Source organism: Taudactylus pleione, unplaced genomic scaffold, assembly GCF_031769625.1.
Source record: "Taudactylus pleione unplaced genomic scaffold, aTauple2 ptg000085l, whole genome shotgun sequence".
In the NCBI taxonomy this organism is placed as follows: domain Eukaryota; kingdom Metazoa; phylum Chordata; class Amphibia; order Anura; family Myobatrachidae; genus Taudactylus; species Taudactylus pleione.
In genome coordinates, this window is record NW_028284487.1 from 9,573,119 (window position 1) to 9,585,507 (window position 12,389).

A 12,389-nucleotide genomic window follows, 5' to 3' on the forward strand; every position below is an offset into this window, starting at 1 on the left:
GGATTCAAAGTCCAGAGTGCTCACCATTACACCATAGAACCCTTTATTATAAAATCTTCCTCTACTCAATATAGCTGATCTTTGAAATACTGAATGTTCTCCTGTTTTAGGTACATTTGGCATTTTTGTGTTTGCTGATGCTTTTATGTATGGCTGGTTCACTCAGTTGGTTAGAGCGTGGAGCTAATAATGCCAAGGTCACGGGTTTGATCCCCATATAGGCCATGTGCTTTTACTTGTTGTCCTACAAGAAATGCCAAGAAAGGATTTTATCCAGCAACAAAGTGCATGAAGACTGCGATCTACACATGGCATGGGCTAGAGTTAGCAGCCCTTGAAACTTGCTAGAGAACTTCATAGACACATACAAAACAGAGAATTTTTAAATCCATGTTAGGAATAAACAAAAATGTCATCCTTTGGCTGATGCAGCATTTCTCTATATGGCATACAGAGAAAACTTTTTCTCAAATATTGGAATATGGCAAATCTAAGAAATGCAAAGGCAACTTAATCAATCAGGACTTTTTTTGGTGATTGAATCTACTGGGGACTAGGTTTTAAGAAGAGAAGAAGACCAGACCTTTACTCTAATTAGTGCACACTGAAGAAGTAACTTCTAAAAACCAGAATATCTAAAAACCATAGCACAAGTGATGGATTACTGCATTCTTTTTGCAAATTTTATTATTTCCAAATGTTTGACAAACATCTCTCCAGTTGAAAACTGATTTGAAACAGTTTCAAAATTAGTTTGGAGTAAAGAAAGCAATGAAGTTGATGGGATTATAGAAAGTTTCAATATAGATAAGCTATCATAAAACTTTGAAAATTAAACTTTAAGGAAAATGAACAAAGTTAGGTCCCACCGAGATTTGAACTCGGATCACTGGATTCAAAGTCCAGAGTGCTCACCATTACACCTTAGAACCCTTTATTATATATTCTTCCTCTACTCAATATAGCTGATCTTTGAAATACTGAATGTTCTCCTGTTTTAGGTACATTTGGCATTTTTGTGTTTGCTGATGCTTTTAGGTATGGCTGGTTTGCTCAGTTGGTTAGAGCGTGGAGCTAATAACGCCAAGGTCACGGGTTCGATCCACATATAGGCCATTTGCTTTTTTTTGTTGTCCTACAAGAAATGCGAAGAAGGGATTTTATCCAGCGACAAAGTGCATGAAGACTGGGATCAATACAAGGCATTGGCTAAAGTTAGCAGCCCTTGAAACTTGCTAGAGAACATCATAGACACATACAAAACAGAGAATTTTTAAATCCATGTTAGGAATAAACAAAAATGTCATCCTTTGGCTGATGCAGCATTTCTCTCTATGGCATACAGAGAAAACTTTTTCTCAAATATTGCAATATGGCAAATCTAAGAAATGCAAAGACAACTTAATCAATCAGGACTTTTTTTGGTGATTGAATCTACTGGGGACTAGGTTTTAAGAAGAGAAGAAGACCAGACCTTTACTGTAATTAGTGCACACTGAAGAAGTAACTTCTAAAAACCAGAATATCTAAAAACCATAGCACAAGTGATGGATTACTGCATTCTTATTGCAACTTTTCTTATTTCCAAATGTTTGACAAACATCTCTCCAGTTGAAAACTGATTTGAAACAGTTTCAAAATTAGTTTGGAGTAAAGAAACCACTGAAGTTGATTGGATTTATAGAAAGTTTCAATATAGATAAGCTATCATAAAACTTTGAAAATTAAACTTTAAGGAAAATGAGCAAAGTTAGGTCCTACCGAGATTTGAACTTGGATCACTGGATTCAAAGTCCAGAGTGCTCACCATTACACCATAGAACCCTTTATTATAGAATCTACCTCTACTCAATATAGCTGATCTTTGAAATACTGAATGTTCTCCTGTTTTAGGTACATTTGGCATTTTTGTGTTTGCTGATGCTTTTATGTATGGCTGGTTCACTCAGTTGGTTAGAGCGTGGAGCTAATAATGCCAAGGTCACGGGTTTGATCCCCATATAGGCCATGTGCTTTTACTTGTTGTCCTACAAGAAATGTCAAGAAAGGATTTTATCCAGCAACAAAGTGCATGAAGACTGCGATCAACACATGGCATGGGCTAGAGTTAGCAGCCCTTGAAACTTGCTAGAGAACTTCATAGACACATACAAAACAGAGAATTTTTAAATCCATGTTAGGAATAAACAAAAATGTCATCCTTTGGCTGATGCAGCATTTCTCTATATGGCATACAGAGAAAACTTTTTCTCAAATATTGCAATATGGGAAATCTAAGAAATGCAAAGGCTACTTAATCAATCAGGACTTTTTTTGGTGATTGAATCTACTGGGGACTAGGTTTTAAGAAGAGAAGAAGACCAGACCTTTACTCTAATTAGTGCACACTGAAGAAGTAACTTCTAAAAACCAGAATATCTAAAAACCATAGCACAAGTGATGGATTACTGCATTCTTTTTGCAAATTTTATTATTTCCAAATGTTTGACAAACATCTCTCCAGTTGAAAACTGATTTGAAACAGTTTCAAAATTAGTTTGGAGTAAAGAAAGCAATGAAGTTGATGGGATTATAGAAAGTTTCAATATAGATAAGCTATCATAAAACTTTGAAAATTAAACTTTAAGGAAAATGAACAAAGCTAGGTCCCACCGAGATTTGAACTCGGATCACTGGATTCAAAGTCCAGAGTGCTCACCATTACACCTTAGAACTCTTTATTATATAATCTTCCTCTACTCAATATAGCTGATCTTTGAAATACTGAATGTTCTCATGTTTTAGGTACATTTGGCATTTTTGTGTTTGCTGATGCTTTTATGTATGGCCGGTTTGCTCAGTTGGTTAGTGCGTGGAGCTAATAACGCCAAGGTCACGGGTTCGATCCACATATAGGCCATTTGCTTTTTCTTGTTGTCCTACAAGAAATGCCAAGAAAGGATTTTATCCAGCGACAAAGTGCATGAAGACTGGGATCAATACAAGGCATTGGCTAAAGTTAGCAGCCTTGAAACTTGCTAGAGAACATCATAGACACATACAAAACAGAGAATTTTTAAATCCATGTTAGGAATAAACAAAAATGTCATCCTTTGGCTGATGCAGCATTTCTCTCTATGGCATACAGAGAAAACTTTTTCTCAAATATTGCAATATGGCAAATCTAAGAAATGCAAAGACAACTTAATCAATCAGGACTTTTTTTGGTGATTGAATCTACTGGGGACTAGGTTTTAAGAAGAGAAGAAGACCAGACCTTTACTGTAATTAGTGCACACTGAAGAAGTAACTTCTAAAAACCAGAATATCTAAAAACCATAGCACAAGTGATGGATTACTGCATTCTTATTGCAACTTTTCTTATTTCCAAATGTTTGACAAACATCTCTCCAGTTGAAAACTGATTTGAAACAGTTTCAAAATTAGTTTGGAGTAAAGAAACCACTGAAGTTGATGGGATTTATAGAAAGTTTCAATATAGATAAGCTATCATAAAACTTTGAAAATTAAACTTTAAGGAAAATGAACAAAGTTAGGTCCCACCGAGATTTGAACTTGGATCACTGGATTCAAAGTCCAGAGTGCTCACCATTACACCATAGAACCCTTTTTTATAGAATCTTCCTCTACTCAATATAGCTGATCTTTGAAATACTGAATGTTCTCCTGTTTTAGGTACATTTGGCATTTTTGTGTTTGCTGATGCTTTTATGTATGGCTGGTTCACTCAGTTGGTTAGACCGTGGAGCTAATAATGCCAAGGTCATGGGTTTGATCCCCATATAAGCCATGTGCTTTTTCTTGTTGTCCTACAAGAAATGCCAAGAAAGGATTTTATCCAGCGACAAAGTGCATGAAGACTGGGATCAATACAAGGCATTGGCTAAAGTTAGCAGCCCTTGAAACTTGCTAGAGAACATCATAGACACATACAAAAGAGAGAATATTTAAATCCATGTTAGGAATAAACAAAAATGTCATCCTTTGGCTGATGCAGCATTTCTCTCTATGGCATACAGAGAAAACTTTTTCTCAAATATTGCAATATGGCAAATCTAAGAAATGCAAAGACAACTTAATCAATCAGGACTTTTTTTGGTGATTGAATCTACAGGGGACTAGATTTTAAGAAGAGAAGAAGACCAGACCTTTACTGTAATTAGTGCACACTGAAGAAGTAACTTCTAAAAACCAGAATATCTAAAAACCATAGCACAAGTGATGGATTACTGCATTCTTATTGCAACTTTTCTTATTTCCAAATGTTTGACAAACATCTCTCCAGTTGAAAACTGATTTGAAACAGTTTCAAAATTAGTTTGGAGTAAAGAAACCACTGAAGTTGATGGGATTTATAGAAAGTTTCAATATAGATAAGCTATCATAAAACTTTGAAAATTAAACTTTAAGGAAAATGAGCAAAGTTAGGTCCCACCGAGATTTGAACTTGGATCACTGGATTCAAAGTCCAGAGTGCTCACCATTACACCATAGAACCCTTTATTATAGAATCTTCCTCTACTCAATATAGCTGATCTTTGAAATACTGAATGTTCTCCTGTTTTAGGTACATTTGGCATTTTTGTGTTTGCTTATGCTTTTATGTATGGCTGGTTCACTCAGTTGGTTAGAGCGTGGAGCTAATAATGCCAAGGTCATGGGTTTGATCCCCATATAAGCCATGTGCTTTTTCTTGTTATCCTACAAGAAATGCCAAGAAAGGATTTTATCCAGCAACAAAGTGCATGAAGAGTGGGATCAACACATGGCATTGGCTAGAGTTAGCAGCCCTTGAAACTTGCTAGAGAACTTCATAGACACATACAAAACAGAGAATTTTTAAATCCATGTTAGGAATAAACAAAAATGTCATCCTTTGGCTGATGCAGCATTTCTCTATATGGCATAAAGAGAAAACTTTTTCTCATATATTGCAATATGGCAAATCTAAGAAATGCAAAGGCAACTTAATCAATCAGGACCTTTTTTGGTGATTTAATCTACTGGGGACTAGGTTTTAAGAAGAGAAGAAGACCAGACCTTTACTCTAATTAGTGCACACTGAAGAAGTAACTTCTAAAAACCAGAATATCTAAAAACCATAGCACAAGTGATGGATTACTGCATTCTTTTTGCAAATTTTATTATTTCCAAATGTTTGACAAACATCTCTCCAGTTGAAAACTGATTTGAAACAGTTTCAAAATTAGTTTGGAGTAAAGAAAGCAATGAAGTTGATGGGATTATAGAAAGTTTCAATATAGATAAGCTATCATAAAACTTTGAAAATTAAACTTTAAGGAAAATGAACAAAGTTAGGTCCCAGCTAGATTTGAACTTGGATCACTGGATTCAAAGTCCAGAGTGCTCAACATTACACCTTAGAACCCTTTATTATATAATTTTCCTCTACTCAATATAGCTGATCTTTGAAATACTGAATGTTCTCCTGTTTTAGGTACATTTGGCATTTTTGTGTTTGCTGATGCTTTTATGTATGGCCGGTTTGCTCAGTTGGTTAGAGCGTGGAGCTAATAACGCCAAGGTCACGGGTTCGAACCTCATATAGGCCATTTGCTTTTTCTTGTTGTCCTACAAGAAATGCCAAGAAGGGATTTTATCCAGCGACAAAGTGCATGAAGACTGGGATCAATACAAGGCATTGGCTAAAGTTACCAGCCCTTGAAACTTGCTAGAGAACATCATAGACACATACAAAACAGAGAATTTTTAAATCCATGTTAGGAATAAACAAAAATGTCATCCTTTGGCTGATGCAGCATTTCTCTCTATGGCATACAGAGAAAACTTTTTCTCAAATTTTGCAATATGGCAAATCTAAGAAATGCAAAGACAACTTAATCAATCAGGACCTTTTTTGGTGATTGAATCTACTGGGGACTAGGTTTTAAGAAGAGAAGAAGACCAGACCTTTACTGTAATTAGTGCACACTGAAGAAGTAACTTCTAAAAACCAGAATATCTAAAAACCATAGCACAAGTGATGGATTACTGCATTCTTATTGCAACTTTTCTTATTTCCAAATGTTTGACAAACATCTCTCCAGTTGAAAACTGATTTGAAACAGTTTCAAAATTAGTTTGGAGTAAAGAAACCACTGAAGTTGATGGGATTTATAGAAAGTTTCAATATAGATAAGCTATCATAAAACTTTGAAAATTAAACTTTAAGGAAAATGAACAAAGTTAGGTCCCACCGAGATTTGAACTTGGATCACTGGATTCAAAGTCCAGAGTGCTCACCATTACACCATAGAACCCTTTATTATAGAATCTTCCTCTACTCAATATAGCTGATCTTTGAAATACTGAATGTTCTCCTGTTTTAGGTACATTTGGCATTTTTGTGTTTGCTGATGCTTTTATGTATGGCTGGTTCACTCAGTTGGTTAGAGCGTGGAGCTAATAATGCCAAGGTCACGGTTTGATCCCCATATAGGCCATGTGCTTTTACTTGTTGTCCTACAAGAAATGCCAAGAAAGGATTTTATCCAGCAACAAAATGCATGAAGACTGCGATCAACACACGGCATTGGCTAGTGTTAGCAGCCCTTCAAACTTGCTAGAGAACATCATAGACACATACAAAACAGAGAATTTTTAAATCCATGTTAGGAATAAACAAAAATGTCATCCTTTGGCTGATGCAGCATTTCTCTATATGGCATACAGAGAAAACTTTTTCTCAAATACAGCAATATGGCAAATCTAAGAAATGCAAAGACAACTTAATCAATCAGGACATTTTTTTGGTGATTGAATCTACTGGGGACTAAGTTTTAAGATGAGAAGAAGACCAGACCTTTACTCTAATTAGTGCACACTGAAGAAGTAAATTCTAAAAACCAGAATATCTAAAAACCATAGCACAAGTGATGGATTACTGCATTCTTATTGCAACTTTTCTTATTTCCAAATGTTTGACAAACATCTCTCCAGTTGAAAACTGATTTGAAACAGTTTCAAAATTAGTTTGGAGTAAAGAAACCACTGAAGTTGATGGGATTTATAGAAAGTTTCAATATAGATAAGCTATCCTAAAACTTTGAAAATTAAACTTTAAGGAAAATGAACAAAGTTAGGTTCCACCGAGATTTGAACTCGGAACACTGGATTCAAAGTCCAGAGTGCTCACCATTACACCATAGAACCCTTTATTATAGAATCATCCTCTACTCAATATAGCTGATCTTTGAAATACTGAATGTTCTCCTGTTTTAGGTACATTTGGCATTTTTGTGTTTGCTGATGCTTTTATGTATGGCTGGTTCACTCAGTTGGTTAGAGCGTGGAGCTAATAATGCCAAGGTCATGGGTTTGATCCCCATATAAGCCATGTGCTTTTTCTTGTTATCCTACAAGAAATGCCAAGAAAGGATTTTATCCAGCAACAAAGTGCATGAAGACTGCGATCAACACATGGCATGGGCTAGAGTTAGCAGCCCTTGAAACTTGCTAGAGAACTTCATAGACACATACAAAACAGAGAATTTTTAAATCCATGTTAGGAATAAACAAAAATGTCATCCTTTGGCTGATGCAGCATTTCTCTATATGGCATACAGAGAAAACTTTTTCTCAAATATTGGAATATGGCAAATCTAAGAAATGCAAAGGCAACTTAATCAATCAGGACTTTTTTTGGTGATTGAATCTACTGGGGACTAGGTTTTAAGAAGAGAAGAAGACCAGACCTTTACTCTAATTAGTGCACACTGAAGAAGTAACTTCTAAAAACCAGAATATCTAAAAACCATAGCACAAGTGATGGATTACTGCATTCTTTTTGCAAATTTTATTATTTCCAAATGTTTGACAAACATCTCTCCAGTTGAAAACTGATTTGAAACAGTTTCAAATTTAGTTTGGAGTAAAGAAAGCAATGAAGTTGATGGGATTATAGAAAGTTTCAATATAGATAAGCTATCCTAAAACTTTGAAAATTAAACTTTAAGGAAAATGAACAAAGTTAGGTTCCACCGAGATTTGAACTCGGAACACTGGATTCAAAGTCCAGAGTGCTCACCATTACACCATAGAACCCTTTATTATAGAATCATCCTCTACTCAATATAGCTGATCTTTGAAATACTCAATGTTCTCCTGTTTTAGGTACATTTGGCATTTTTGTGTTTGCTGATGCTTTTATGTATGGCTGGTTCACTCAGTTGGTTAGAGCATGGAGCTAATAATGCCAAGTTCATGGGTTTGATCCCCATATAAGCCATGTGCTTTTTCTTGTTATCCTACAAGAAATGCCAAGAAAGGATTTTATCCAGCAACAAAGTGCATGAAGAGTGGGATCAACACATGGCATTGGCTAGAGTTAGCAGCCCTTGAAACTTGATAGAGAACTTCATAGACACATACAAAACAGAGAATTTTTAAATCCTTGTTAGGAATAAACAAAAATGTCATCCTTTGGCTGATGCAGCATTTCTCTATATGGCATACAGAGAAAACTTTTTCTCAAATATTGGAATATGGCAAATCTAAGAAATGCAAAGGCAACTTAATCAATCAGGACCTTTTTTGGTGATTGAATCTACTGGGGACTAGGTTTTAAGAAGAGAAGAAGACCAGACCTTTACTCTAATTAGTGCACACTGAAGAAGTAACTTCTAAAAACCAGAATATCTAAAAACCATAGCACAAGTGATGGATTACTGCATTCTTATTGCAACTTTTCTTATTTCCAAATGTTTGACAAACATCTCTCCAGTTGAAAACTGATTTGAAACAGTTTCAAAATTAGTTTGGAGTAAAGAAACCACTGTAGTTGATGGGATTATAGAAAGTTTCAATATAGATAAGCTATCATAAAACTTTGAAAATTAAACTTTAAGGAAAATGAACAAAGTTAGGTCCCACCAAGATTTGAACTCGGATCACTGGATTCAAAGTCCAGAGTGCTCACCATTACACCTTAGAACCCTTTATTATATAATCTTCCTCTACTCAATATAGCTGATCTTTGAAATACTGAATGTTCTCCTGTTTTAGGTACATTTGGCATTTTTGTGTTTGCTGATGCTTTTATGTTTGGCTGGTTTGCTCAGTTGGTTAGAGCGTGGAGCTAATAACGCCAAGGTCACGGGTTCGATCCACAAATATGCAATTTGCTTTTTCTTGTTGTCCTACAAGAAATGCCAAGAAGGGATTTTATCCAGCGACAAAGTGCATGAAGACGGGGATCAATACAAGGCATTGGCTAAAGTTAGCAGCCCTTGAAACTTGCTAGAGAACATCATAGACACATACAAAACAGAGAATTTTTAAATCCATGTTAGGAATAAACAAAAATGTCATCCTTTGGCTGATGCAGCATTTCTCTCTATGGCATACAGAGAAAACTTTTTCTCAAATATTGCAATATGGCAAATCTAAGAAATGCAAAGACAACTTAATCAATCAGGACTTTTTTTGGTGATTGAATCTACTGGGGACTAGGTTTTAAGAAGAGAAGTAGACCAGACCTTTACTGTAATTAGTGCACACTGAAGAAGTAACTTCTAAAAACCAGAATATCTAAAAACCATAGCACAAGTGATGGATTACTGCATTCTTATTGCAACTTTTCTTATTTCCAAATGTTTGACAAACATCTCTCCAGTTGAAAACTGATTTGAAACAGTTTCAAAATTAGTTTGGAGTAAAGAAACCACTGAAGTTGATGGGATTTATAGAAAGTTTCAATATAGATAAGCTATCATAAAACTTTGAAAATTAAACTTTAAGGAAAATGAGCAAAGTTAGGTCCCACCGAGATTTGAACTTGGATCACTAGATTCAAAGTCCAGAGTGGTCACCATTACACCATAGAACCCTTTATTATAGAATCTTCCTCTACTCAATATAGCTGATCTTTGAAATACTGAATGTTCTCCTGTTTTAGGTACATTTGGCATTTTTGTGTTTGCTGATGCTTTTATGTATGGCTGGTTCACTCAGTTGGTTAGAGCGTGGAGCTAATAAGGCCAAGGTCACGGGTTTGATCCCCATATAGGCCATGTGCTTTTACTTGCTGTCTTACAAGAAATGCCAAGAAAGGATTTTATCCAGCAACAAAGTGCATGAAGACTGCGATCAACACATGGCATTGGCTAGAGTTAGCAGCCCTTGAAACTTGCTAGAGAACTTCATAGACACATACAAAACAGAGAATTTTTAAATCCATATTAGGAATAAACAAAAATGTCATCCTTTGGCTGATGCAGCATTTCTCTATATGGCATACAGAGAAAACTTTTTCTCAAATATAGCAATATGGCAAATCTAAGAAATGCAAAGGCAACTTAATCAATCAGGACATTTTTTTGGTGATTGAATCTACTGGGGACTAAGTTTTAAGATGAGAAGAAGACCAGACCTTTACTCTAATTAGTGCACACTGAAGAAGTAAATTCTAAAAACCAGAATATCTAAAAACCATAGCACAAGTGATGGATTACTGCATTCTTATTGCAACTTTTCTTATTTCCAAATATTTGACAAACATCTCTCCAGTTGAAAACTGATTTGAAACAGTTTCAAAATTAGTTTGGAGTAAAGAAACCACTGAAGTTGATGGGATTTATAGAAAGTTTCAATATAGATAAGCTATCCTAAAACTTTGAAAATTAAACTTTAAGGAAATTGAACAAAGTTAGGTTCCACCGAGATTTGAACTCGGAACACTGGATTCAAAGTCCAGAGTGCTCACCATTACACCATAGAACCCTTTATTATAGAATCATCCTCTACTCAATATAGCTGATCTTTGAAATACTGAATGTTCTCCTGTTTTAGGTACATTTGGCATTTTTGTGTTTGCTGATGCTTTTATGTATGGCTGGTTCACTCAGTTGGTTAGAGCGTGGAGCTAATAATGCCAAGGTCATGGGTTTGATCCCCATATAAGCCATGTGCTTTTTCTTGTTATCCTACAAGAAATGCCAAGAAAGGATTTTATCCAGCAACAAAGTGCATGAAGACTGCGATCAACACATGGCATGGGCTAGAGTTAGCAGCCCTTGAAACTTGCTAGAGAACTTCATAGACACATACAAAACAGAGAATTTTTAAATCCATGTTAGGAATAAACAAAAATGTCATCCTTTGGCTGATGCAGCATTTCTCTATATGGCATACAGAGAAAACTTTTTCTCAAATATTGGAATATGGCAAATCTAAGAAATGCAAAGGCAACTTAATCAATCAGGACTTTTTTTGGTGATTGAATCTACTGGGGACTAGGTTTTAAGAAGAGAAGAAGACCAGACCTTTACTCTAATTAGTGCACACTGAAGAAGTAACTTCTAAAAACCAGAATATCTAAAAACCATAGCACAAGTGATGGATTACTGCATTCTTTTTGCAAATTTTATTATTTCCAAATGTTTGACAAACATCTCTCCAGTTGAAAACTGATTTGAAACAGTTTCAAATTTAGTTTGGAGTAAAGAAAGCAATGAAGTTGATGGGATTATAGAAAGTTTCAATATAGATAAGCTATCCTAAAACTTTGAAAATTAAACTTTAAGGAAAATGAACAAAGATAGGTTCCACCGAGATTTGAACTCGGAACACTGGATTCAAAGTCCAAAGTGCTCACCATTACACCATAGAACCCTTTATTATAGAATCATCCTCTACTCAATATAGCTGATCTTTGAAATACTGAATGTTCTCCTGTTTTAGGTACATTTGGCATTTTTGTGTTTGCTGATGCTTTTATGTATGGCTGGTTCACTCAGTTGGTTAGAGCGTGGAGCTAATAATGCCAAGTTCATGGGTTTGATCCCCATATAAGCCATGTGCTTTTTCTTGTTATCCTACAAGAAATGCCAAGAAAGGATTTTATCCAGCAACAAAGTGCATGAAGAGTGGGATCAACACATGGCATTGGCTAGAGTTAGCAGCCCTTGAAACTTGATAGAGAACTTCATAGACACATACAAAACAGAGAATTTTTAAATCCTTGTTAGGAATAAACAAAAATGTCATCCTTTGGCTGATGCAGCATTTCTCTATATGGCATACAGAGAAAACTTTTTCTCAAATATTGGAATATGGCAAATCTAAGAAATGCAAAGGCAACTTAATCAATCAGGACCTTTTTTGGTGATTGAATCTACTGGGGACTAGGTTTTAAGAAGAGAAGAAGACCAGACCTTTACTCTAATTAGTGCACACTGAAGAAGTAACTTCTAAAAACCAGAATATCTAAAAACCATAGCACAAGTGATGGATTACTGCATTCTTATTGCAACTTTTCTTATTTCCAAATGTTTGACAAACATCTCTCCAGTTGAAAACTGATTTGAAACAGTTTCAAAATTAGTTTGGAGTAAAGAAACCACTGAAGTTGATGGGATTATAGAAAGTTT

The 12,389-nt window shown here is 35.3% G+C and overlaps 11 non-coding genes across 11 annotated transcripts; all 11 read right to left on the reverse strand.

The window, feature by feature from the left end:
* Positions 1 to 860: 860 nt before the first annotated feature.
* On the reverse strand, positions 861 to 932 carry TRNAQ-UUG (transfer RNA glutamine (anticodon UUG)). The gene has a single exon. It is a non-coding gene; the product is annotated as a tRNA-Gln (tRNA).
* An 820-nt stretch (positions 933 to 1,752) lies between these two features.
* On the reverse strand, positions 1,753 to 1,824 carry TRNAQ-UUG (transfer RNA glutamine (anticodon UUG)). Its single transcript has one exon. It is a non-coding gene; the product is annotated as a tRNA-Gln (tRNA).
* Positions 1,825 to 2,643: 819 nt separating this feature from the next.
* Positions 2,644 to 2,715, reverse strand: TRNAQ-UUG (transfer RNA glutamine (anticodon UUG)). The gene has a single exon. It is a non-coding gene; the product is annotated as a tRNA-Gln (tRNA).
* Positions 2,716 to 3,534: 819 nt separating this feature from the next.
* Positions 3,535 to 3,606, reverse strand: TRNAQ-UUG (transfer RNA glutamine (anticodon UUG)). The gene has a single exon. It is a non-coding gene; the product is annotated as a tRNA-Gln (tRNA).
* An 820-nt stretch (positions 3,607 to 4,426) lies between these two features.
* TRNAQ-UUG (transfer RNA glutamine (anticodon UUG)) lies at positions 4,427 to 4,498 on the reverse strand. Its single transcript has one exon. It is a non-coding gene; the product is annotated as a tRNA-Gln (tRNA).
* Positions 4,499 to 6,209: 1,711 nt separating this feature from the next.
* On the reverse strand, positions 6,210 to 6,281 carry TRNAQ-UUG (transfer RNA glutamine (anticodon UUG)). The gene has a single exon. It is a non-coding gene; the product is annotated as a tRNA-Gln (tRNA).
* Positions 6,282 to 7,101: 820 nt separating this feature from the next.
* TRNAQ-UUG (transfer RNA glutamine (anticodon UUG)) lies at positions 7,102 to 7,173 on the reverse strand. Its single transcript has one exon. It is a non-coding gene; the product is annotated as a tRNA-Gln (tRNA).
* An 819-nt stretch (positions 7,174 to 7,992) lies between these two features.
* Positions 7,993 to 8,064, reverse strand: TRNAQ-UUG (transfer RNA glutamine (anticodon UUG)). Its single transcript has one exon. It is a non-coding gene; the product is annotated as a tRNA-Gln (tRNA).
* An 819-nt stretch (positions 8,065 to 8,883) lies between these two features.
* On the reverse strand, positions 8,884 to 8,955 carry TRNAQ-UUG (transfer RNA glutamine (anticodon UUG)). The gene has a single exon. It is a non-coding gene; the product is annotated as a tRNA-Gln (tRNA).
* A 1,713-nt stretch (positions 8,956 to 10,668) lies between these two features.
* TRNAQ-UUG (transfer RNA glutamine (anticodon UUG)) lies at positions 10,669 to 10,740 on the reverse strand. Its single transcript has one exon. It is a non-coding gene; the product is annotated as a tRNA-Gln (tRNA).
* An 819-nt stretch (positions 10,741 to 11,559) lies between these two features.
* Positions 11,560 to 11,631, reverse strand: TRNAQ-UUG (transfer RNA glutamine (anticodon UUG)). Its single transcript has one exon. It is a non-coding gene; the product is annotated as a tRNA-Gln (tRNA).
* Positions 11,632 to 12,389: the final 758 nt, after the last annotated feature.